This window comes from Mustela erminea, chromosome 4 (genome assembly GCF_009829155.1).
Source record: "Mustela erminea isolate mMusErm1 chromosome 4, mMusErm1.Pri, whole genome shotgun sequence".
Taxonomy (NCBI): domain Eukaryota; kingdom Metazoa; phylum Chordata; class Mammalia; order Carnivora; family Mustelidae; genus Mustela; species Mustela erminea.
The window spans coordinates 54,777,502-54,805,019 of record NC_045617.1 but is presented as its reverse complement, the minus strand read 5'-3'; the positions used below and the strand labels follow the sequence as shown (position 1 = coordinate 54,805,019).

General features: G+C 42.4%; 1 protein-coding gene and 1 long non-coding RNA gene across 2 annotated transcripts in view; one reads left to right on the top strand and one right to left on the bottom strand.

Annotated features, from left to right (window-relative positions):
• SASH1 (SAM and SH3 domain containing 1) overlaps positions 1 to 27,518 on the top strand; it is a 315,133-nt gene that overhangs the window by 62,009 nt on the left and 225,606 nt on the right. The window lies entirely within an intron of this gene.
• On the bottom strand, positions 18,725 to 20,544 carry LOC116588363. The gene is made up of 2 exons (XR_004284912.1): positions 20,304 to 20,544; positions 18,725 to 18,931 (listed from the first exon to the last, which is right to left on the bottom strand). It is a non-coding gene; the product is annotated as an uncharacterized LOC116588363 (long non-coding RNA).

Here is a 27,518-nt window from a genome sequence, read left to right as displayed (position 1 = left end):
CTAGGTCTTTGTCTTCCTTTTTTTTTTTATCTCTTCTCATCACAGTCTGACTGGAGAACATCTTACCCAAAAACCCATTCGTGTAAAATCCGGTCCCCTTTGGAGTTTTTTGCATCTGTTCAGGTGTCCTGGAAATAAATATTAAATTAAATTAAGTTTTAATTTCATTTAAATTCTGAATAAAAGGCTTTGCATCAATGGAACAAAAGGAGTCTACTCTCCAAAAGTAGGTCAAATAGAATAAGGCACTTTCAAGTATCCGGAACAATCCCATCATTTAAAAAAAAGCCCTGCAAGTTCAGTAAATACCTAATAGAAATACAAAATCAAGCTAGAAGTGGCCTTAAAGGAGCAGATTGTTTTAAACCATTTAACTCTTCCAAAACGCCAAGGAAATATAGGACACTAAAATGAAGTCCAGATTCTCAAACGGAGGTTGAATTTTAAGCAAACTCTTCATTGGACAAATGGATATTTTGGAAATGGTTTTAGGCCAACGAGTTCTCTGGCAGGGCTATTGTGGACATGGGAGGAGAGTTAATGAATATAAATCTCCCAGCCCAGTAATACACAGTGGATACTCACTAATATTTTGTTGAAGGAATGCTAAATAATTCTGGACTATCTTAGCCAAGCCAACTCAGCAGTCTCCTTCAGCCCCTGTGGGCACCTTAGCATGGGTTATTTCACGGATGTGGAAGCAACACTTTCTGGAAAGAGTGATCCTCTGGAAAAGACTGACCCAAATTTTTAAGACTTGTTTCCTAACCTTTTACAAAAGGTTGATATCAGATATATTAACTCTAATAGTAGAGTTATGACTGATTAGGTTGCTCTGAGAGTTAAATGAAGTCATTTTCATTCGTTCATTCATTTAAGAAATATTGATTGTGTATTTTCCGTATGGCAAGTACTGTTCTGTGCTTGGGAGATGGAGGTAAGCCGGCAGATGAGGGCTTTGGCTCATGGAACTCACGTCTTCCACAAAACACTTGGCATACAAGTACTGCAGCCACCTAGCACAAGCACCCTCTTCGGGGTGGGCAGCAAAGTGCCCAGGAAAGAGCAGTCGGCTTAGAAGTGAGACTAAGAATTCAAGCAGGGCACCGTGGTGGCTCAGTCGGTTAAGCATGCAACTCTTGATCTCAGCTCAGGTCATGATCTCAGGGTGCTAAGCATGGAGCCTGCTCAAGATTCTCTCTCTCCCTCTCCTTCTTCCACTCCCCCCCAAGCCCTTCTACCCCTGAAAAAAAGAAAAACAGAAAGAGAGAAAGGAAAGCGGACCCCACTTGAGCCCAACCTCCATTTCTTACTAGCTGAATTTCCTGAGAAATATTTCCAAAACCTTAGTTCTTGTCTGTTAAATGGATATAACAATCCCTACCTGACAAGAATTCTATGAAGGTAGAATGAGGCTTATTGTGTATAAAGTACCACAGGATCAGACAGTAAGGGTAATCCTTCAGTACCTTCATGAAGAAGTTGATCAAGAAAGAGTCAAAGAAGAAAAATATCCGGGAATAAGAAGAGTTGAGAGCCGTGGCTATCTCTGACCACATTCCACATCCATTTTTGAGGCAGACTGTTGACCTGGAGGGCATTGAAAATGTAATAATAGAACACAGGAGAAGCATGATGTCTCATTATACGTAGCAGATCGAACATATGCTCTTTTTCCCACTCTCTCCTCAAACCCTGGTAAAATGGAAATAAGGAGAAAAAAAAAATGAAGCCACCAGAACAACAGTGATTGGGTGGGGAGGGTGGATAATAGAAATGAGAAATGCCAATGGAAGTTGGAAAGATTGAGGATAGGTTGAAGGAAACCATAGCAACCAACATAGTATACAATGAGGAAAACAGAATTAATTACTTGGGGTGTACAGTCTAGAGAATAGCCATAGGAACAAGCTCATTGGAATCACTCAATCTAGGAAGATTCTGGGAGAGAAGACAGGGCTGTCTTGTCCTCTACAAGGCCAGGAGGTAGGGAAGGGCTGAACATAGGAGGATTATTTAGAAGCCTATATGTATAGGGAGTAGTGAGAACCCTGTGTTCCCCAGCCCCTACCATCCCAGGCCTGTCTGGGCAGCCACAAAGCTGCACCACTTCACTCTCCATCATAGCAGAAGACTAGAGAAGCCGAACTAGGAAGTCTGGTCTCAAAAATGGCTGAGGGAGGGATTCAGTCACTACTCTAAACAAGGGAATTAAGAAAATCTACGTGCTGAGAGGCAAGATTTTTCCAGTTACTTTCCCAAATTCAATCCCAATATGCTGGCAGCCAGGGCTGTAAACAGCCTCCCCCCACCCCAAAGACCACCACCAAGAGAGGAAATGGGAGGATTCCTCTGCGTTGAAATCTTCACTGCCCAACAGCAAAGATTTATAAATACTGACATTTGGGGATCCCCAACAAGAATCTGGGCCCTCTATCAAATCAATCACAGTAAAGCCTACAGCAAAAAGTCCCACAGCACAGGGCTTACAATCTGATTTCTGGTGCCCCAGTCTTAAGTGAGAACAAAGGATCATCAAACAATAGGAGAAAGCAGATGAGTGGGGAGAATGAACTCAGAGGTGACAGAGACAATGTGGGAGGCAGAACTGAATCAAAAATATACAATGAGTAGCCTCAGTGAGGCAACAGAAACAAAACCAAGAACAGATACAATAAAAAAGGAATGTTCTAGTGACAAAAACAATATGTAGAAGGCTTAGAAGATAAAGTTTAGAAAATCTGTCAGCACCAGATAGGAAGCAGGACAGAGTCTAAGGAAATTGGATGATAGTCCAATGGGGTCAAATGTCCAAATAATAAAAGTTCTAGGGGCACTTCAGTGGCTCAGTTGCTTAAGTGTCTGACTCTTGATCTCAGCTCAGGTCTTAATCTCAAGGTCATGAGTTCAAGTGAGCCCCGTGTTGGGCTCCATATTGGGGGAGCCTACGTTTAAAACAAACAAACAAACAAAAAACGTTGTAGAGAGCACTGGAAAAAACAAAATAGAAGAAATCGACAAAACAATACAAAAATTTCCCAGAAGTGAAAGACATGAGTTTCCTGATTAGAAAGACCCACCCAGCACCCAGCATAGAGACTAAGATGCATCATTATGAAATTTAGAACACCAGGAATAAATAGGAGGTCCTAAAAGCTGCCAGAAAGGAGGGGGGAATCCACATAAACATCAGGAATCTGAATGACATCAACTTCTCAGCAGAAATGCTAGAAGCCAGGAAAGAATAATTTCCAAATTCTGAGGCGCCAATTATTTCTGACCTAGAAACTTACAAACATGTGGGTAGACCAAAAGTATATAAGGGATCAAAACACTCACATCACTTAGGCACCTTTTCAGCAGACCCCCGGAAGACATGCTTCACCAAAATGAGGGAATAAGCAAAGCACAACCAACCCAGAATGGGGTTCCACATGGAACATCTCCAAAAAAGAAAGGAAAATGACTGACACACAAATGGGTTCTACCATGTCGCAGGGTGTTTTATATTCCGTCAGAAAGTCTGGAGCAGAATAGGGGATACATATAGAGGACAGCAAACAAATTAAAAAAGAAACCTCCAAGGAAAAATAATTAATGAGAAAAGAAATATGATTAGAGTATACAATATGACTCAGTTGTTAGCAGTATTTATTGACAACAAGGGAAGCACTGAACATTAATAAAACCCTAAAGCAGAATATAAATGTGGTGACCTTGACAATGCTCAGATCAGACCTCCCTTCAAAGGCTGATCTGCTTTGGGTTGTCTTCACCAGGAAAGGTGGCATGGCCAGCTTTCCAGCCATCACCTGAGCACAGCAAGGGGACCAGTGCCAGCCACTGCTGCCCAGGGCTGGACTTCTCCAATGGCCACTCAGTCTTTATACCTAGCCTTGAATTTCTCAAACTACTCTGAAGTCTAAGGCTCTCTACCCACCCGCCTCTGCTTCCTTGACCCTCTCCATGGGGTTGGGTTAGCCAGAGAGCTATCCCTTTATCCTCATGGGCACCTGTGCCAGGGGACCTTGTGCATTTCTAATTCTACCTTGGTTTCTGGTTCTCAGGGGACCCAAACTAACACAATCACCATATTGGGAGCACAAAAGAAAGAAAAAAATGGGGTGGGGGTAAGGTTGGGGCTATGGGTGGGGGATAGGATGGATGGAATGTTAAACCATTTTTTCATTTTGGAAAGCCAACACGTAATGTCTACATGCCTATAATGGGGGGGAAAAAAGAATTAGCTGGATAAGTACATGAGTTAGAAATGAGGAAGGTGGGTGCCTGGGTGGCTCCGTCATTAAGCATCTGACTTCGGCTCAGGTCATGATCCCAGGGCCCTGGGATGGAGCCTCGCATCAGGCTCCCTGCTCGGCGGGAAGCCTGCTTCTCCCTTTCCCACTCCTCCTGCTTGTGTTCCCTCTCTTGCTGTGCCTCTCTCTGTCAAATAAATCAATAAAATCTTTTTTAAAAATGAGGAAGGCAATACCAGAAAGGAACACAAATAAAATAATTAAAAGTGCTAGGAGCGGCTGTGTCAGGAAAGGAGGGGTGACGTGGGGAACTCTAGGCGTGGGGGAGAAAGAGGAGTCCTGACTTGAGTACTGTTTGGCTTCCTAACGGATGCTTATTGAGGCACCTGGCTGGTTCAGCAGGGGGAGTGTGCAGCTCTTGATCTCAGGGTCATGACTTCAAGCTCCATGGTGGGTGTAGAGATGACTTTTTAAAAAAAGAAAAAAGAAAAGAAAAATAACTGAACATTTCCTCATAAATAAATAAATAAATAGATAGATAAATAAATAAATAAATATCTGTTGCTTGCTAAGCTTTGCCTAATAGGATGATGAAAAGCACATCGATATAGATATGTATAAATATATCAAACATTTAAAATCTGTATTTAAATGTATTTAAGTATATATAAAAATGTCCATCAAACATACATATAATCAAACATCTTTAAATATATTTTTTCTATTTTCAATATACATTAGAGGTATACAGTATCTAAGGACACTTGATGCAGATCGTGGCAAGATATAACTCGCCCTGCTGTCTCGTTCTTGTTTGCACACTCTCTCCCCAGCTCACTGCCCGGGGGTCAGAAGCCGGCCGCAGCCCCTGCCTTTAAGCAAAGTGCATTTCTCTGCAGAGAGGACACAAGGACAGGAGTGTCCAGGGCACCCCAGGAGGCAGGGAGGGACTCCCAAGAAGTAGACCTTACAAGATCCAGGCCAGCTGCATTCCACCTTGTCCGGGGACCCCACTCCAGAAGGTTTCCATTGGCCTGCAGCTGAGCCCCGGGTGTAGTTCCCTTTCTGCTGAACATGACCCCCCAGATAGCGAGCGCCATACTTTTCTCCTGGTGGAGTGGCGGGACTGAGGAGGGGACAGGAAGGAGAAAGAGATAAGTGCAGAGCAACCCCTTCCTCCTCCTGGCGGCGGCCGCACAGCCCCACAGCTGTGACTGCTGCCCTGTGGCCACCTGGGCCTAAGACAGCTGCCACCGAGGCCCCTGGACCTATGCCACATACTCACATACTTTCCTCCTGTGGAGCTCAGGCCAGGGGGAGTGTGTGTGTGTGTGTGTGTGTGTGTGTGTGTGTGTGTGCGCGCGCGTGTGTGTGTGTGTGTAGCTCAGGCCAGGGGGAATGTGTGTGTGTGTGTGTAGCTCAGGCCAGGGGGGAGCATATGTGTGTGTGTGTGTGCGCACGCACGCGTGCACATATCGTGTGTGTTTGTGAGAGAGAGAGAGAGGGAGATAACACCTCACATGTCCATAGCTCTTCCCTGTGTGGTCAGAAGCACACATAGTCACTCGGGTCTCAGAGTGGCCTCTCCTCATCTCTCTCCAGTCTTGAACACATGAGGCAGCGCAGGAAACACTGACTTGTCTGGAGGAGGAATTGTTCTTGAGATTTTTGTAAAAAAGAGCAGTCAAGAGCAGGGATGGGGCCGCACCGTGACCCCCGAAGTGCCTGCCCAGAGCCCAAAGAGTTAGCCACAGTCTGTCAGCAACAGGCACAGGATCTATTTCAGGACAAGGGACAAAAGCCTTCCCAGTTGCAGATGCACGAATCTGCCAGAATAGTTTTGATGGGGAGAACCATTTTTTCAATTACTTTTTCTATTATATAAAAGTAATACATGCTCAATTGTATGAAATTAAGACTTGGAAACAAGTACAAAAGGGCCATGGTTACACAATCCAGAGGCACTCACTATGGGCCTTGTTTTCTTTCAGTCTCTCTCTTTTTTTTTTAAGTCCTTTCCAGAGCTTTGAAATTTTATTTTATGCATAATTTCATATCCTGCTTCTCCACATACGACTTCATCAAATGCATTTCCTCATACCAATAAAAACCCTCTGTAAGCATCTTTTTTTGAAGTCTGTGTAATATTCCAGCTCACAAATGTAGCCTGATTAGTCCAATCATTCTTTGTGAGGCTCTTTAAATTATTTCAAGATTTTCTAATTAGAAATAATGTTGCGATGGACTTTTGGCATATACATCCTTGTCCTCGATTCAGATTATTTCCTCAGAACAGATTCCCAGAAATGGAGCTGCTCAGTCAATTGGTATGAACTTTTTTTAAGGCTAAGTAAATCTTTTTTTTTTTTTAAGACAGCTTGTGAAAAAATTCATTTATGATTTAATGATATTCAGATTTTTTCAGAGAAAAATGTATAAACCAACAATCACAGGCTCATGGTCCAGCTTAAGAAAGTGTATTACTTATACAACTAAAGCCACTCAGTATCTTTCCCCTATCACATCCCCTCCTCACCCCCAAAGGTAGCCATTATTCTCAATCTGCTTTCTCATAGATTTTTTTGAGGAGCAGATCTCCAAGGTTATGGGCTCTCTCTGTTAGAGAATAAGAGAAAACAAGTGGGGGGTGAGGGGTTGGAGGGGAGAGAGATTTGTTTTGCCTTGAACCATACTATCCTCAACTGCATTTTCTGAGGAAATTGTTGGGAGATAAAATTTAAGCAGCTTTATATTCAATCCATATTATATTTATGGGATGCCCATATCAGAAAGGACATTTGCTCACACTGAACATATGTGACGCTACCTCCTTCTCCTCACCCCCAGCCTGCTCACCTCCTGTCCCCACTCACAAGAATCAGACACAAATGCTGAGCTACACAGCAAGGTCTTAAGTTGGGCTGCCAGCGTTTGAATAACTTCCAGTACTCCCCATCTGTAGCCTTAGAAAAGTTGCCTCACCATGTCTAAAAGTCCCATTTCTTCATCTGGAAAAGGAGGGTGAAGCTAATATTATCCACCTGCTAGAGTTGTAGCATGGCTTAAACAAGATAAGCACCTAGCACACCACGGGGTATATAATATTACTTTATAGGGTGGCCCTGGGAAAGGTTTGGGAGCCGAAGGAAAGCTGTTTGCCAGGGTGGTAGCCAATAAACACTTTACAAGCTTTTGCTGAGGGAGTGATATTGACATTACAGTTGATGCTTTTCCAAAAGCGGTGAAAGGCTATGTATTTTTCTCTTTTCCAAAATTTTCCTTGGGTTTGAAGATTTCAGAGTAAGGTCTCATACAGGGGATTCTGATAGAAGTTTCTCCCCCTTTTATTGACTTTCCAAATGAAAAGTGAAATGGTCTAGACATGTTATCAGACCGGCAACCCTGGACTTGCATTTCCCGTGTTCTAACCAGCTGAGCACAGGGCCTCCGACCATTTTCATTCTGAACACATCCAATCGAGGTGATCCTATGTCTGGATTGTAGATTTGGTGACTTGTGATGATCAGGTGCCTCGGGTGCCTTTCTCTAGGACCAGCCTCTGGTTACTTATGTGGATTAGAGATTCAAGGGATTATATGGGTGAGGGATTAAAGTTTAGCTCAAGAGCAAACCTTACCAATAATCTAGCAATGGTCAATGGTTGTTCACTTTTTTGCATGAGGACTGTCTGTAAAAATATGATTCCTTCCTAAAGAAGATGTCCTTCCTCTAAGAAGTGCACATATGCCCATTCACAGAAAATAGTGGCAAACATCGAGGGATTTTAAGACTTCCCTGAAGCCAATTCATGGATTCTCCTGGAGGGAATTCTGATCTTACTAGGGAACTGAAACCCAGGGAGGTCCAAGACAAGCCCATGGTCACACAAACATTTAGCAGCAGTAGCAGAATTACAACCCAGGTGTGCCATCACCCAGTCTCCTCTCCCCCTCTGCCTTTTCTCCGGGTGCTCTGTCAGCCCCATGCTGTACTGAGAGCCTATACAGAGGGAAGCCCAGAAGGTCACATTCAGGGATGGGACATGAGTCCACAGGCTGTACTTGTCCTGGGTCTCTGATGCCATCATGATGGAGCTCAAGATCTAGACTGTACTGCTTTTTTCTCAAGATGTCAGTGCAACAGCCAGCATGATAGCTTAGGGGTCCGCTCCTAATGGTCTCTCAAGAATCAGTGGGCTGGTTGGTGGGTGCCAACATGGTCCCATGTGATCCTTCCTCCACGCTCAAGGTCCATGGTGTGGTCTGGGTCAATGAATCCTATGAATTAGGGGTGCTCTAGGAACAAACATTAAGGACGTGGCAGCATATTACATTCAAGCGTTCTTCAATCACGCATCTGTCTCTGTTGGTTTCCAGTGACCTCTGCTCTGTCTCCTTCTGAGTGTCTCAGATCTTTTCCAGGATTCCCTGTGGCTGCGCATACCCCCTGCCACATGGGCACAGACTCCCCTCCTGCCATCTGCAGCGTCCCTCTGACATTCATCAGAGACCGCGACTTGTTCTTCTCAGGTTGTTGCCTAATTCCGTATTCAATCTATGTTAATGTTTTCTTTAAACACCTGCCTTTAAAATTATTTTATCTTCTATCTGCTTTCCAAGCTGTTACTTCACTTCCTGTTTGGTGTGAGCGTGTGTATGTAATTAGTGTGTGTGTGTGTGTGTGTGTGTGTGTGTGCACGCACGTGCGTGTGTATGCCTCTGTTGTTTACAACACCTCCCAGTTGGGGATCATTTGTAAATTTAGTTAATGAGCATTTAACACATCCCCTTTGATGAAGCTGTTAAATCTGGCTTCACACTGGCACCCCACCAGACAGCTCCCTTCTCCTGAGCCATTTGTGTTTACCTATTCTTATCTACTTAGTTACGGTTTCTTGTTTATTGGCGCCATATCAGACTAACCTTTCGTCCTCTCTGGAAAAAATAGGGCTTCATTTTTGTGAGAAAATGCTTACATCTGTATTCAAAGCAAGTTTACTTGCCTGGTGGGCTTTCATTTTCGCCGAGCAAAACATGCTGTAGACAGAACAAATATTTCACGATCACCTACGTTGTAGCGCCCATGGCAGGAACATAGGACACTATGGCTGTGGGCTTTTGCAAAAACAAATACCCAACTCAAGACCTGTGGGCTCCAGCTGGCAGAGTTTTCCTGGATTTAATTATAACTTGATCTCTAAAGAGGGAGTGTGTGTCAAGTGTCCTTTTCAATCACTTAGAAAAAGCAAAGTCAGTGGCCAAGCAAGTCAGGGGATTTGCCTGTGAGATGAGCCCTCATGGCTGTCCCCTCGAGAAGAGGATCACAGAAGTCACAGTCCTGTCACTCGCAGAAACACAGAGCTGTCTCCTCTGCTATGGGCTTAAAAAGAAACAGCACACAGATGTCTCAAAGATCAACTCATTAAAACTCAATGCAATCAAAAATGATAAAATAAGCTGAGGGAGGGGAATGAACAAGATATTCCTCTTTACCTAAAGCAGGAGTAATCTCCCAGCTTAGAAAAATCCTCCCTGGAGCACCTGGGTGGCTCAGTGGGTTAAGCCTCTGCCTTTGGCTCAGGTCATGATCTCAGGGTCCTGGGATAGAGCCCTGCATGGGGCTCTCTGCACAGTGGGGAGCCTGCTTCCTCCTCTCTCTCTGCCTGCCTCTCTGCCTACTTATGATTTCTCTCTCTGTCAAATAAATAAATAAAGTCTTTAAAAAAAAAAAAAAGAAAGAAAGAAAGAAAAGAAAAAGAGAAATCCTCCCAATGCTTTGTTTCTGATCTACCACCCACAAGTTCCCCCCTCACCTTTCCCTGACTTCGGGAATAACATCACATTCTACAGCTTCGTACCTCACAGCCAATCCTGCCAACCCTAGACACAGACACACAGAGAATACACCCCCCCACCAACACACAGCCACACACTCACCAGTGTGGGGCCATCAGAAAAATGACCCAGTCACAGTTAGGTGAAAATCTCTAAAATCTCTCTGGTTCTCAGCTGCTTCTAAATGCAAACACAGCATGTTGCCCCCATCATTGACATCAAAGCCCAGGGTCCCCACACAAGCTGGACCAGGGAGAGCTCACCTTCCAGCCTTTAGGTTACCGGGGAGGCTGGATTTCACCCAGTTTGCAATTTCTCTCTCTTACTCTGCAAACACAATCCAGGACACAAGGTCAGTTTCAAGGGATTGATTGGGTTCATTCCCACTCCAGGTCACCTGACAGGCTCCATAATTTGAGAAGCACTTTATACTTTGAGTTCCTAGTAGGCAAGAAAAGAAGAGGGAGGGAAGCTGCTCGTGTTGACTCAGGGTTGGGGAAGCATGGTGAACCTTGTGTAGACAGGGCCATTGGCCCATTCAGGTGTAAAGACAGCACAGGTCTCCCTCCTAGAGCTCTATCCTCCTCTTTGTCACTGTTTTCCTTTCCTGTTGACTTGTGGGTAAAAGGCAGTGAAGTGGTGAAGTGGTTAGACTTGGGGGGAGTAGAGTGGGGGTGGGGGTGGCCCAGGAGTCTCCAGACTTGTCCAGCAGATTTGGGTGGGGGCACCCCGGGCTCTTCACAGGAGCCCATGGTAAAATGGTAACCTTGGCCATTGTCCAGAACAAGCTTAACAAGAAGGCTTTTATGCAAAGATTTCTTTTCATGCCCAATTAGCTTCAGAGACTTGTTAACAGTTATCCGAGATAATTGTTACTGATAATCTGAAAAGCAGGAACCTAAAAATAAGCACAATGAGGATTATATGTTGGGCAGGGGGGTGGGAGATGCTACTTCGTTCAATATATTTTATATATATGTGTGTGTGTGTGTGTATGTATGTATACATATACATATATATATATAGTATTGTGTGTGTATATATATATGTATATACAAATATATTTGTCCTGCCTGCACACACTTGTTAGAGAGCAACTGTGAATGAAAACAAAAGCCATAAGCTCTGTGAGGAAAGCCCACATTTTAATACAATGTTAAGTTTTTTCTTCTTTAAGATTTTATTCGAGAATTTGAGAAGGAAAGCGTGATCATGAGTGGGAGGGGGACAGAGGGAGAAGGAAAAACAGGCTCTCCACTGAGCAGGGAGCCCCACCATGGGGGCTCGATCCCAGCGTCCTGGGATCATGACCTGAGTCGAAGGCAGATGCTTAACTGACTGAGCCACCCAGGCACCCCCGATGTCCAGTTTTGATCCGTGATTACAGCCAACACCCTGAGCTTCTAAGTCTCTGATTTCCAGATAGATGGGTAAGAATTTCCCTTCTCTCTCCCAGCTAAGAACTAGGAATTAACTAAAAAGTTGTTACTATAGATTCTAATGTTTTATGAAAGAGGGGATAAGGCATCTGATCCTCCAGACTCTGCTTTTTTCTCTACGTGATCCTATCCCTCCACCATCCCAGATGTTTTCCTGTTGTTCAACATGTGGTGTCAGAGTCAGAGGGTCCAGAAATGAACCTAATAATATCGCTTCTTCTTATACAAGTATAGGGGAATTAATTTGTTGTGTGTGGTACTCATTCTCTTTATGGACATTTTAAAATATTGTTCATGACCTTTCATGTATTTTTCATATCATAAAAACACTTGTGAGCGTGATGGCACTTACTTTGCTGTCACATTACTGGCCCCCCTTGGGAGACCACCAGAATATCATGAAGTGTTCTGACCCACCTGGTCAAGCCTGGAGCCAAGTCGTCAGAAGGATCGGCCCCCAAACACTCTTTCATTCACAGAAAGTGCAATTAAGGTGATGTCACACTGAAGAGGCATGATGTATCATTTTTCAATGTCTTTTCAATATCAACTAAACCCAAATTCCTGCAATTTCTGAACCTTAAAGGGTTATCAAAACTTGGACTATTTGCTTTTCCGGAATAAGGCTTAAGATAGTGTAAGTCCTATTTATCAAAATGCAAATGACATCAGAAAAGGAAAACAAAAAATGTTTAACTTTATGAAGAAATGCCAAGGCTGGAGCACCTGGGTGGCTCAGTGGGTTAAAGCCTCTGCCTTCAGCTCAGGTCATGATCTCAGGTCCTGGGATTGAGTCCCACATCAGGCTCTCTGCTCAGTGGGGAGCCTGCTTCCCCCCGTCCCCCACCTGCCTCTCTGCCTACTTGTGATCTCTCTCTCTCTCTGTCAAATAAATAAAATATTTAAAAAAAAAAAAAAAAAGAAAGAAAGAAAGAAATGCCAAGGCTCTTAATTTGGCTAAGAGTCAGTGAATTTCGCCCCTAGCATATTTTATCTCACATTCCTTTCACTGGCTTGCTTTATGGCCTAAATGGATCAAGATTGTCCAGGCTACTGAGATTTCTCAATCCAGAACAAATATGGAACGTTTGTTTCTTATCAATAAACTGAGAAGCTTTCAAAGTAAAATGGTCAATAGCAAACACATGCTATGTAATAGCATTTCCACTTGGGTGAGTTTTGTGGCCACTGTTCGTGTTCAGCCAGCTGGGTTGATGTTGACAGATCTGGGAAGTCAGTGTCAACTCACTCCTGCCCTTAATCACCTAAAGTTCTTCTTTCTTTTGTCTGGGAATGCCATCCTCTTGAGCCTGCTGCTTTTTCATTCTCTTTCCTTCTCAAAAGAGAGCATGCTATAATGTTCTCCTTTCTACTGTGGCTGCAGTTCCTCTGTAGCTCGTATCACCTTTGCTAGTATGTTGATACCTCAATCCATCGTCTCCATTTCTAGAGGAAAGGATTGTCCATGGTTAAAGAAATTTCAAATAACATCATGCAGTTGAGGGAGATGTTTTAAGGGGTAGGAAAGTAAAACTGCTCAGCTTAAGTGTTGAATGATCCACTCAGTAGGTAGCCTGGGTCACTGAGATCAGATCTACTCCAGTCTCTTCTGTTTCCCAGAATCCTAACCCTCCCTGTTCTCTGAGCCAAATCTCCAGATACGGGGACTCTGAGGCCATTTTGCGGGGGCCTTCTGCCCTCCTTTTCACCAGGTCAGGTGGACATCTGTAATTTCCACCTCCCCGCTCTATTCTCCCTTTTTTGGTAACAGCATCCGATTGTCCTTTGCTGCCCACTATTGCCCATTATCAGTCTATGTGGTCAGATGGAACTAAATCCATCTTTAGATGTCCCCAGGATGGAGGTCTCGTGGTCCATTAGACCATCACATTCCCACGGCCTTTCTGCTTGGTTCAGGGAAGGCCCCAGCAGATCGGAGCTGATCTCTGGAATTTTGCTGGAACTCCTGAAGAAGAGGTTCTTTCCTCTCTAGTTTCTAAGATGGTTGATTGAATCCTGGTGCTACTGATGACTATCTTCCCACCACACAGAACTGCCTGCCTATGATTAAAGCAGCACAGAGGAAAGCAGAGCTTAGGTAAGGAGAGTCACAGAGATCCCCCAAGGACATCCCCAAGCACTGGACTGCTATTGATATTTCAGTTATGGGGTCCAATAAATTCCCCTTGGTTTAAACCAACAGGATAGGGTGACTTGCGACACGGAAATCCCACACTCAGCCGGCAGTCCAGACATAAGCCTTGCCTTCCCCTTCCTGCAGCTCTGTTTCATGGTCTCTCACACTAACCCCAGCATCTCTCCCATCCACAACATCAGAGGGAGCCCAGGAATGAGTGACTTCAAAAGTTCGGCATCCAGGACATCCAAGGGGAGAGGAAATCACCACTTCAGCAGCTGCTGAAGGAGCCCTTCCAAGCATGGGAGTGGGAGAAGCCCAGAAGCTGAGAGGTACAAGGAGCATGGCCCCAACCCAAGAAACAGCTACCCCAGGCTAGGGTTCAGAGAAGGAGGGAATAAGGAGACCCTAAACGCTGAAGGAAGGAGTGTAAAAGCCACACCTGGGCCGGTCAGTGCACGTAATGATGGTGACAATTGTGATGACAATGACGCATGACATCGGGGACAGTGTCCCACACCAACCCCTTGTCTAAATCTGACAAAACAAAGTGTGGTAAGAGAAAAACCTAAAAATTTGGCTTGACTGTGTACCATCAAGCCAATTACAATCACTTACGTGGAATGCATTCCATTTATTCCTTAATTACCATGAAACATAATAATGATTATGTACTTCGTTAAGTATGTCAGATTAATTTAATTTCTTAGATTTTATTTGATGGCGTCTGTGAACACGATACATTTGTGCTCTGGCTTCCCAGTCCATTTATAACACATACAAATGGGTCTTCTGTCTACAACTTTAAAAAATTCATAATTGTTGAAGCATTTCTACTTGAAGAAATGAGGGACCATCAGTTGATAAATAAATGGCACTTCCTACAGTTTCCTTATCAGCAGAGAGGCATCACGGCCATATCTTGGGCAATTAGGGTCCTGTGAGGATCAGGGGGTAGACCATTTGCCTATACTTATTTGAGACAAAGTCAGGTGAAGAGGAATATTAGGAAGAGCTTTTGTGGGGTTTTTTTTGGTTTGTTTGCTTGTTTGCTTGTTTTTTAAGATTTATTTATTTGACAGAAAACAAGGGAGCACACAAACAGGGACTTGATCCCATGTTCCTGAGATCATGACCTGAGTTGAAGGCATACACTTAACCATTTAACTGACTGAGCCACCCAGGTGCCCCAGGAAAAGCTTTAAAAAAGAGCAAGGGGTTAGTGCAAACAGGAGGCTGGCTAGTAGAGTAGAAAAGTTCAAGAGCATTGAACAGCAGGCCTACCTTTACTCAGCCTCTCTGAGCCTATTCCAATATGTGAAATGGAAGTCCTAATACCCACCTCATGGAACTGAAGCTAGGGTTACAGAAGAGGAGGCAGGACTGTCCAGCAAATGCTAGCAATTATCATCTTTAGAAAAATGTGGTATTCAGTCCCAACATAGCCTGCCAAAGAGGGAAGACCATCTTATTCTTTCCCCCTGAATGGTGCTTACAGGAGAATTATGGTTCCCTGTATGAATATGAGCCTCAAACCCCTACATTTTAGTTTAAACCATATGAATTTATTTGTATAGGTCAAAAATGGTCCTATAGGCGATTCCATGGGCTTCAACCTGATATGAGTAATAGGAGTTCCTTGCGTGCATCTGTCCATCTGTCCATCCTCAGTGCCTCCGAATCACAAGAACCATTCACCTTCTGTGATGAGGTAGGCTAAGCTGTCCTCAAGAATGCTAAGCAAAGCTGACTCTTGGGGCCGGGGGGACAAGTGAAATGGAGGGAGGGCAAGACGTGCCCAGTCTAGCGCGTATGAAATGCTCTTTAAAATCAAATGAAAGCCAAAAATAAGAGCTAAGAATAAGAAAGCCGCGGCTTGGGGCATACACTATTTATTGTAATTCTTATCCTTGTCTGCTGGTTTTCCAGGGGGCTGTTGGGGATAGTAAAAGGAAAAGAACTAAAAAATCTGTGGCATAGAACAAAGTTTAGAACCAAGATAAATAAATGCCAGTATTGAAAGGAATTCGGTTATTTTAAGTTCCTGCCGAAATAGACCAATCAGCATCTGAAACGTTGGTAACAAAATCAGGCAAAGAAAAAAAAAAAAGGCACTGAATAGGGAGCAGGAAGGAACTACCTTTGTAAAATGTACTTAATGAAGTGTTTTTAAGTGTTACTTGAGATTAGAAGGTAGATAGAGCTCTTCTCTGATGATCTTTTCATAGACTCATGCAGCTGGAAGAAACAGTTTATTCTTATTTCCTGCCTCAGGGAGCTATATAAATAAGCCATCCAATTTGAATGATTATCTAATTCATTTTTTTTTTCAAGTTTTAAACTACACTCTGCCCTGAGTTCTGAGCTCATCTGTCTCCCCTGCCACAAGCAGAGGGTGACACGCAGTTCCCCTGCTTCATCCTGGAATATGGCTAAGGAGCCATCTGCAAAATGGGATTTTTGTTGGTGCATGGGTATTACTACAGGTATCAGCAAAACTCAGCCTTCTGTCTCCCCTGAGTGCCCTGGCAGGTAGGCTCTAGAACTCCGAAGAAGTCTCTAGATGTCCCTGCACCTGGGAGAGGCCTGTGAAGGACTCTAGCACTGAGTTTCAGGGTCCCCAGTCACTCTGGAAGTAGCTGTAGCCAAAGCTAAGTTTTGGCTCCTTTCTCCAGCAAATTAGCCTCAGGGCTGAGCAACAAAGGTGACTGATAGTGAGTTCAATCTAGGCCAGGCTGTAAAAGGTCTACTCAAACCAACAGCCATCCAGGGAGGTGGATTAGATCTTCCGTGATCTTTAAGAACCTAGAAGCATGCACTGACCCTGGGTAGAGGTCCTAACAAAGTGGCCACAGAGCGCCTTGCAAACCCTAGAGGATCTAGACCCTACCGGTGTTCAGTGATGCTAGCGATGACCCTTCAGGGATGCTCAGAACCTCAAAATCGCCCCGGGGCTAGTAGTGGAGAGAAGGGAAGCCCTTTTTTCTTTTGCTGTGGCCCCTTGCATGCAGTGGGTACTCTGTAGCCTCTGACATGCTCCCCCTCCCCCCGCCGCCGGTTGGCTTACATGCCTCTATCGGCTAAATGCCCAGTTTGAGGAAGAGTACTAGGACCGTCTGTTTTCTTCCCTTCAGAATGAAGTACAGTGATTGCCTTGCAAGGGTTTTAGGGGAAGTCTTGGGACTCCACTTGCTTGGAGTGGACACCGGGCAGCACCGTGAGCAGCTGCTGTCCCCTGCACCCGGAACCACAGCCCTTCTCTACAGCTGCTCTCTCCCAGGCTGCACAGCAGATGCTGGAGCCAGAGAGCTGGCTAGCCGTGGAGGGGGAGGGAAGGGAGAGGGGAATTTGAAAAATCTCATTTATGCCACTGATGCTAGTATCCAAACTTCCTGAAATGTGCATGCCAGCGCCCTTAGCCTGCCTAAAAGGCACAGCAAGTTAGAAATCCAGAGGAAGCCATCAGCCAGAGCTCGCCACAGGTCACAAAGCACTGTGCTGCCCATTCTCTGCCCGCTGTGCTGTCGGTCCTGACCTTAGGATGGCCATGCCACTCATCTGGGGAGGAAGAAAAGGGAAGGTCTAGTCCTTACCCGAACTTCGGAAATACTTGCTATTCTTACACACACACAGAGCATGAAGATTCATCACGGAGCAAGGGAAACCTGAGACATAGACACTAGCCGAATTTGGATGGCTGAATGTTTCTAGGAAAATCCTGTGACTTCTAATCGGGTCCTCGGAATGGCTCTGGGAAGGCCAAGTGGGACTCTCTTCTCCGGAAAGCATGACGTGCCTTCGTCTGCCACACCTAGGCTGACTGTGTCAAGCAAAGATACCCACGTGGTGCTGGACATTCACTTATACGTGGGGTGGTGCACTCAGATTTTGCAAGGAGACATGCAGGTCCAGGACCACAAATTCCTTCGCGGAAGTGTTGGCCATGTGAGAAGGCAGATAGGAACATGAATGAGGCCACGCAGCCAGGAAACTGTCATAGCGCTGGTAATCTAACAGAGATCAGTGGCAGAATCCAGGAATGGTTGCAAGTGCAAACTTCAGGGTCAGAATTGTACAAATCTTGGATCCTTCCCTTACTGGGTGAAGTTCTGAGATGCTGGGGTCCTTTCTCACTGGGTGAAGTCCAAACAGAGATGATAGTATATTGGTCCTTTCTCACCAAGATGTAGGATGATTGAGTTACAACTGGTAAAATACTTACTTAGAACACTTCCCAGAACATAACCAAGTACTGAATACATGGTGGTTGCTGTTACCTTTATATATGTATACATACAGAAAGATTGCATGAAGCATGGAATTGCTAATGCTCACCTTTAAATAATAACCTGATAACTAGCAGTGGCATCCTGTGACCCTCAGCTTGCTTAATTAAACCCCAAGTCCCTATTGATAATGGAGAAAGGGCAGAGCAAAGAATTGGCTTGAAAATTAGAATTGCCCTTATATCTTATGGGGGGTGGGGTGGAACACCTGGAAAAAGCACCAAGTTTCTTTCTAAATAGGTGACTCAAAAGGGTATTTGAGCTTCTAGCCTCAGCTCTCTGTGCTACACATTGCTACACATTAGCTGACATTTACCTTTCCCATAAAATGGGATTTAAAACCAACCAGCACAGCCATAGAATCTGGTTCCTACTTTTGAAATAGGCAAAGAAAAATCCCATAAATGCCTAGTAAGTCCTCTGTACTAAGAAGACATTTTCACGCACACAGGGCTGCTTTTGCTTTGATTGTGGGACATTCTAGTCCACAGTTCCTGTTTCAATAACATAATAAGAGCATTCTTAGATCTGGAAAAATCTGGGATTGTGTCTCCTCCAATGTCTTCATATAGATGAACAAAGAAAGTCCCGGGATAACGAAGTAAATGAGCACCCGCATTCCCAGCTAGCCACTTGGATGATGGCATAAGTCAGCTTTGGGGAAAAAGTAACCCTCAGCCGGGTGAGCAGGCTCATTGCTGGGGCATTTTGAACCCTTTGGAGAAAAGAGCTCTCTGTTTGCACACATGCAGGCATGTTTCTTTTCTCTCTGTCTCTCTCTCTCTCTCTCTCTCATTTTTCTCTCTCCCTCCTTGCTCCCAATTTTGCTTTGTCCCCAAAATTCTGATATTCTCCTTCAGAAAAGGAGCTGAAGTAAACAAATCAACAATCGAGGCATTTTTTGAGCAGAATAGATCCATTATTCTTGGGTGAGCAGATTCCAGACGCTGATTTCTGTCCTTAACCCCGCTTCTTCTCCCTTGGAGACAGGGAAAAATGGAGAAAACGTGAAACTAACAACAGCACTAAGTCTTTTGACTTCTTTTTGACTTCAGTCCTGATCGACTAGGTAACAGTCCCATGGGAGAGAGAGGCATCTTCTCAGTGGCACATTCAAATTAAGCAAATGGTCAGCACACAGGTGGAGACAAGTCAAAGTGCACTTTCCCCTACTTAAAGAAGAATGCCAGGAGAGTAGTACAAAACTCTTCCTGGCCTGGCTTTCTCCCACAGACCCCAACGCAGGTGAGGGTGGCCTGATCACAGCAGCACCTCATCTGTAACACCCCCCCACCCTGCCTTTTTGTGAAATCACTACCCTCTGACATCCTAACACAGTGTGTTCCATCCTCTGCGCTAAGGCAACAGAGACAACAACACTGCAGGGCTGGTCATCCTTCTGTAAGCATTGGGAAGCCAACAGCTGAGAGTTCTTAAAAAAAAAAAATGAAATTTAAATTTCTATATTACTCTAATACCACTTCCTATATGTGTTGACTTGATTAAGCCTTTATTGAATTCCCATGAAAACCTGTTGGAGATCCTCGCTACTTTAAGAGAGAGACTACTGGTTCAAAAGCAAATTTCTATGAATATTTGTATATCCTTAAATACATATTTTTATATTAATAATAGTAACATTTGTGGCGCCTGGGTGGCTCAGTGGGTTAAAGCCTCTGCCTTTGGCTCAGGTTATGATCTCAGGGTCCTGGGATCGAGCCCCTCATCAGGCTCTCTGCTCCGCGGGAAGCCTGCTTCCCCCTTTCTCTCTGCCTGCCTCTCTGCCTACTTCTGATCTCTGTCAAATAAATAAATAAAATCTTAAAAATAATAATAATAATAGTAACATTTAATTAGCATTTACATCTTGGGCACTTTACACCAATATCTCACATGACCCCATGGACTCCATGGTACTTCTAGCCTCCCTTGACTGATGGGAAGACTGAAGTTCAGTGCTTTGAGTAACTGACCTGAAGACCATCAGCTTTGACTATTGCTCTGTCCGGTTCTAAAAGTAGCACTCTGGGACCCCCAGAACCCCCCCCATTTATCCAAAGTTAACACAACATTCAGTGTCCATTTAGGGTCAGTTTGGAGAAGGGAGATAAGAGCAGGAGAAGAATCATGCTGAGAATGGGAGTCCTTGCATAGAGGTTCTGACTTTGCCTCTTGTTTAAAGAATTTGGAGAATTTAGCAAAATATTGAAGGCACCCATTTCCATCCTTGTGAAGGCAAAGATCAAAGAGCCAAAGGTCTGCAGCTGCAGAGGCTTTAACCTCTGGGTAGGGTTAACCTGAGGGAAGAAGGCTCTTGGAGAAAAGAATTTTCCTTGTTGCTGAATTCTTACAATTTCTAGTATTTCCACATGATCAGGACCACACTTCCCGAGTGAGAAGAAACTTCTGGAAGAACACACTGATGAGAGCCTGTAATATGAATAGGGTTCATTCTGCACAGAGAAATGATTCTGGGCCCTGGTGTGGCCCTGTCCCCAGGAGCCACTGACCTTATAGAACTACAAAGGAGAGGCCCTGTAGAGAGTCACTCCACTGCTGTCACTGGGGGAGCCATTTTCTTCCTTACTTTGTTTATGTTCCTGAGGAATGATGATGATAAATACCATGGACTAAAAACATTGTGTTTGAAGATAGTCCATTATGGGTTTACATATTAAGCAACAGTATTTGATTGTGACACACTTTAAGATGAGAGCAATGATACTTACTTTGAAGATACAGAGGTCATATTTAAAAGAAAGAGAGGTGCCTGGGTGGCTCAGTGGGTTAAAACCTCTGCCTTCGGCTGAGGTCATGGTCCCAGGGTCCTGGGATGGAGCCCCACATCAGACTCTCTGCTCAACAGAGAGCCTGCTTCCCTCTCTCTCTCTCTCTCCCTCTCTCCCTCTGTGGCCTCTCTTGCCTGCTTGTGATCTCTGTCAAATAAATAAGATCTTTAAAAAAAAAATTTAAAAGAAAGAAAATACAGGATTTCCAGTTAAATTTGAGTTTCAGATAGCAATGAATAATTTTTTTAGCATACATAGGTCCCATACAATATTTGAGACATATACATACTAAAAAATTATTCATATTTTATCCAGTAACCCTGTTGAAACATCAGTGTAGGGGCACCTGGGTGATTCAGTGGGTTAAGCATCTGCCTTGGGCTCAGGTCGTGATCCCAAGGGCCTGGGATCGAGCATCCCTGGATCACTGTTCCCTGCTCAGCGGGGAGTCTGTTTCTTCCTTTTCCTCTGCCACCCCTGCTTGTGCTCTGTTGCTCTCTCTCTGTCAAATAAATAAAATCTGTAAAAAAAAAAAAATAAAAAGAGAGAGAGAGAGAGAGAGAGAGAGAAAGAAGTCTACTTAAAAAAAAAGAAAGAAACATCAATGTAACACTTCCTTCAGGAAAACTAGTACATGGCTATAATTTATAGGTTTTAAGGGCAATAACAGTCATTAAAAGAAAATAAAATGACTTATTGACCTGAAACAAATTTTACCATAATTTCTTATTTGGCAATTTCCCACTTTGTTATTTTTTAAGTTGTATTTATTTAAAGTGATCTCTACACCAAACACGGAGCTCAAACTCACATCCCCGAGATCAAGAGTCACAGGCTCTTTCGAACTGAGCCAGTGGAACACCTGACAATTTCTGACTTCAAATCAGTCTATATATCTGCTATCAGAGAACCAGCAGATAATCATATTTTCTTCTGAGTTGAAATATGATTAAGTAATTCATAAATAAAGCACACAGAAGTTTGTGTGAGCGTTTGAACTATTTTGTATTTAAATGTTCACGTGTTAAAGGAAGGAATTTCTTCAACAATTGCTCACGGAGCACTCACTTTATGCTAGACTCTGCTGGAGGTGTTTGGGGGCATCAGGGAAGTAAATGAACTTCTCCATCCTCTTGGACTTTACATTCTGGAGAATGTTTTTATGAGGATGTGTGTGATTTTTAAACTATAGCAAATTCCAGGAGGCTTCGTAATATGTTAGGGAGTAATCTGACATTATAAAAGTTTCTTTTTCAGGGTATCTGGCTGGCTTAATTGGAAGACCATGTGACTTTTGATCTCAGGGTCATGAGTTCGAGCCCCATGTTGAGCATGGGGATTACTTTTAAAAAAGGATTTCTTTATCATAACTTAGACTTGAGAGATGGATATTTATTTTTTCAACATTGATTGGCGCTATAACAATTATACCTCCATCATTTAAGTCCTTTAAAAAGCTCTGTGGGGTTTTATGCCTGAAAATTGTATCCATTTAAGAAGCCTTTGGGATGAGAGGTCCAACTGCACTGGGAGAGCAGAAAAAGCAGTACAGTCATTCAGGATGTTTAGTTACAAAGTCTCAAATCTTAATCAGAATAAATTTACAGGTGTCTGTCCCCACCTCCCCCCTACTTTTGGGTTGAGGTTTTTAGGAGCAGAGAATTGTCAAGAAGTTCGAGAGGAAATGAAACTTTGAGTTTCTGGGGCCCATTTCCATTGATGCATGGATATCTGCTTAGCAACACATTGTCATTCTTACTCACACTTGAGAGGTAGTAAATTGCTTTTGGGTAGAAATGAATTAACTCTTTCCTATGACTACATTACCATAGCATGCTGTCAGAAGTGATTTAGTAAATGGAATATAGAAGGCTTAAAACTTTAATATCGTTCCAAGAAATAAATTGATTAATGTGTCCCTTTTTCATTAGTATGATCAGATTCACAAGATAATTTTATGCTAATACTCATTTTCATAACCTCTTGCCTATCTCAAGGTTGGAGAGACATTTATAGTTACTAGTCTGACCTTCGGCATCCATGAGATGCTTATTCCCCTCTATAACATCCTCACCAAATGGTCCAACATTTTTGGGTGCCCTAGACTAAGTTTCAGGGGTTCAGGGCCTGGCTAAAAAAATACAAAACAAAACAGGGGTGCCTAGATTGCTCAGTCACTGGGAATCTCTAAGTTCGAGCCCTATGTTGGGTGTAGAGATTGCTTAAAAACAAACAAACTAACCAAAAAAGCTTTAAAACAACAACAACAAAAACTGTCTTTGCCTCCCAGAACTAAAATATTCTGTTCCTTTTAGTTAGAACAAGGTAATAAGGCCAAAGTTTTAAAAAAGAAAAACCTGCAGCTTTGTAAAGAAGAATTTCTTGTACTTTTTACCTGAGGGAAGAAAAAGAGCTTTATTACTGGTAGTCACAATTTCTATATCTAAGATAAACTAACATTCTGTATCTAAATAACATCTGTATCTAAACATAGCTGACCTAAGGGCGCCTAGCTGGCTCAGCTGGTGGAGCATAGGAGTCTTGATCTTGGGGTCATAAGTTCAAGCCCCATTCTGGGTGTAGAGATTACTTAAAAATAAAATCATTATGGGTGTCTGGCTAGTCTCTTGGTTTCAGCTCAGGTCATCATCTTAAGTTCCTGAGATCGAGCCCAGTGTTGGGCTCTGCCCAGAGCACAGAGTCTGCTTAAGACTCTCTCTCTCCCTCTCCCTCTGCCCCTCCAGCCCTCCCTTTCTCTCTGTCTCACTCTTTCTTTCTCTCTCAAATGAAATAAACAAATCTTCAAGAAATAAGATAAAATAATTTAAAAATGAAATAAATAAAAATAAACAACTGACATAATTATAATGTGCCTAACACTGGCTATGTCATTTTTATCTCTTTTCTTGACATTTGTCATTTAACTTTCCCAAGACCCTTAAGCACCTAGTACTATTATAATCTTAATTAACAGAGAGGATCAAAGAGAAAAGCAGAGACGTTAAGTAATTTGCCTACTATTTTAACATCTGAGAGGATCTTCAGAATAGTAGAATCCATTCCTAATTTTCTAGAATTTGCCTCTATGTTTTTGTCAGAAAGTTGGAGTTGGAAATCTTAGACCCACGGTGTTTTTATTACTTCAGGCTTCCTCATTCTCAAATTTGTGTGTCTCCACACTGCATAAAATAGTCTATATTTACATACAACTATGTATCTGTATATAGATAGTAACAAATGATTGCAACTATTCTTCTCCTAGTTTGACCATGGATAAGGTGAAGAAGATAAAAATGTGTTTGATTCCAGGCACCTTTGTACTTTAAACTTGAAAAACAACTAAAAGCATGGCTCCATCCAACAGCAACAGAATACGTATTTATCTTATGCACAAATGGAACATTGTCTAGGATGGGCCATATATTAAGCCATATAAAAAGACCCAATTAAAAGAATTGAAATCATACAAATACATTTTCTGGCTGTGATGGAATTGAATTAGAAATCAACTGCAGAAGAATATTTGGGAGATAGATTCACATATATGGGAAAAGTAAACAGCACACTTATAAAAACAAACAAACAAACAAACAAAAAACCAATGGATTAAAGAGGAAATCACAAGGAAATTTTGAAAATGTCTTGCGATGAAATAAAACAATACAGCATACCAAAATTTATGTGATGTAGCTAAAACAGTGCTTAAAATGCAATTTAGAGCTACAAATGTCTACATTGAAAAAAGAAGAGGGACACAGTGTGGCTCAGTTAAGCATCTGCCTTCAGCTCAGGTCATGATCCCAGGGTCCTGGGATTGAGTCCTGTATTGGGCTCACTTCTCCCCCAGCCCACTGCTCCCCCTGCTTTGTGCTCGCTCTCTTCTCTCTCTCTCAAATAAATAAATAAAATCTCAAAAATAAAAAAAAAAAGAGGAGAGATCTCAAGTCCACAAGAAAATCTCCCATTTTAAGAATTTAGAAAAAGAGCAAACTAAACCCAAAGCAATCAGAAGGGATGAAATGTAAGACTAGAGCAGAAATAAATAAAATAGAGAATAGAAAACAATAAAGAAAACCAATGAAATTAAAAGTTGGTTCTTTGATGACATCAAAAAAGCTGACAAAATTTTAGCTAACTTGACCAAGCTAAAAAAGGAGAGAAAACTTAAATAATTAAAATTAAAAATGAAAGGAAGGCCATCACCATCCACCTTACAGAAATGAGAATCATAAAGGAATATTGTGAACAACTATTCACCCAAAATTAGACAAATGAAATGACAAATTTCTAGAAAGATACAAGTTAACTAAAAAAGACTCAAGAAGAAATAGAAAACATGAATAGTCTTGTAATAAGTAAGATATTAAAATAGTGATTTTAAAACTTTTCACAAAGATCCAAGGCCAGGTGGATCTACTGGTGAATTCAACAAAACATTCAAAGAATGAATACCTATCCTTCCCAAACTCTTTCAAAAAACAGAAGAGGAAAAACACTGCTCAACTCATTCTAAGGTCATATAATAAAGCCAGTGTTACCCTGATATCAAAATCAAAGACACTGTAAAAAAAACCTACAACCAGTGTTTCTTACATTCATGTTTTCTATATGAATATAGACACACACCTAATATTCATATCACATATGAATAAAGTCGTAAAAATCCTCAACAAAATTTTAACGAACTGAATCCAGCAGTTGGTTTTCAGTGAGAATCCCAGGACAATTCAGTGGGAGAAGGGAGAGATGTTACAATACACCGATATCCACACACAAAAGGATAAAACTGGAACTTCTTCCTCACATCATACACAAAAATTTACACAACATGGATCATAATCCTAAATGTTAATTATAAAACTCTTAGAAGAAAACATAGATATAAATCTTTGCAACCTGGGTTTGGGCAATAGCTTCTCAGATATGACACCAAAAATTCAAGTGACAAAAGAAAATACAGATAAATTGAACTACGCCAAAATTCAAAACTTTCATGGTGTAAGCAATACCATCAGGAAAGAAAAAAGACAAGCCACAAAATGGGAGAAAATATCGGCAAAACATATATCTGATAAGGGACCTACATCCGGAATAGATTAATAACTATTGCAGTTCAGTAAGAAAAAGACAAGCCAATTAAAAACTAGGCAAAAGATCTGAATCAGTAATTCTCCAAATAAGATGTCTAAATGGCCAAAAAAAAAAAAAAAGATGTCTAAATGGACAAATAAATGAACAACAAGATGCTCAATGACATTTTTCATAAAGGAAATACAATTCAAAACCACAACAAGATACTACTTCGCACCCTCCATGGTAGCTCTTATCAAAGAGAGGGATGCCTGGCTGGCTCTGTCAGGAGAGCATATGACTTTCAATCTCAGGGTTATGAGTGGAACCCCATGTTGGGTATAGAGATTACTTAAAAAAATAAAATCTTTTGAGAGAGAGAGAGAGAGAGAGGAATGACTGAGTGGCTCAGTGGGTTAAGTGTCTGTCTTTAGCTCAGGTCATGATCCTAGGGTCTTGGGATAGAGTCATGCGTCGGGCTCCTGGCTCAGAGGGGAGTCTGCTTGTCCCTCTCCCTCTGTTTGCCACTCTGCCTACTTGTGCACTCGTGCTTGCTCTCTTTCTCTCTCTCTCTCACTGACAAACAAATAAATAAATTTAAATCTAAGTGATGAGGAAGTGGATAAATTGGAACCCTCCCTCATAGCTGGTGAGAATTGAAGTTGGTATAGTGGCGTTAGAGGAACAGTTTGGCAGTTACTCCAAGTTGAACAGAATTCCCACATGATGCTACAAAAGTTGGGTATTCATCCTTTCTGATGGAGTGGATGGACTGGAAGGGATTATGCTGAGTGAATAAGTCAAGCAGAGAGAGTCAATTATTATATGGTTTCACTTATTTGTGGAGCATAACAAATAGCATGGAGGACATGGGGAGTTAGAGAGGAGAAGGGAGTTGGGGAAATTGGAAGAGGAGGTGAACCATGAGAGACTATGGACTCTGAAAAACAATCTGAGGGGTTTGAAGTGGCGGGGGGGTGGGAGGTTGGGGTACCAGGTGGTGGGTATTGGAGAGGGCACGGATTGCATGGAGCACTGGGTGTGGAGCAAAAACAATGAATACAGTTATGCTGAAAATAAATAAATTTAATTAAAAAAAAAAAAAAGAATTCCCACATGACCCAGCAGCTGCACTCCTAGGGAATGTACACAAGAGAAATGAAAACACTCTGTCCACCTAACAACTTGTACAGGAATGTTTCTACCAGCATTATTCATAGTAGCCAAAAAGTGGAAACAATTCAAATGTCTATCAACTGATAAGGGGGATGTATAATGTATATATGTGTATATATATACATGTATATATGATTATACATGTGTATATGATTATATATATTATATAACATATATATAATATATATGATGAAATACTACTTAGAAATAAAAAGAAACGAGGTATGGCTACCAAAAAAATATTGTGCTAAGTGAAAGTCACAAAATGTCACATAATATGATTCCATTTGTATGAAATATACTCAGTGAGCATATTTATAGAGACATAAAATAGATTAAAGGGGCTTGGGGCTTGAGGTGAGGGACAGGGGCAAGAAATGGGCATTAACTATTAATGGGTACAAGGTTTCTTTACAGGGCCATGAAAAAATTCTAAAGTTAGGCTGTGGTGATAGTTTTATGATCCTGTGAATGTGCTCTATACATTAAATTATAACCTTTAAATAGGTGAATTGTATTTTATGTTAATTG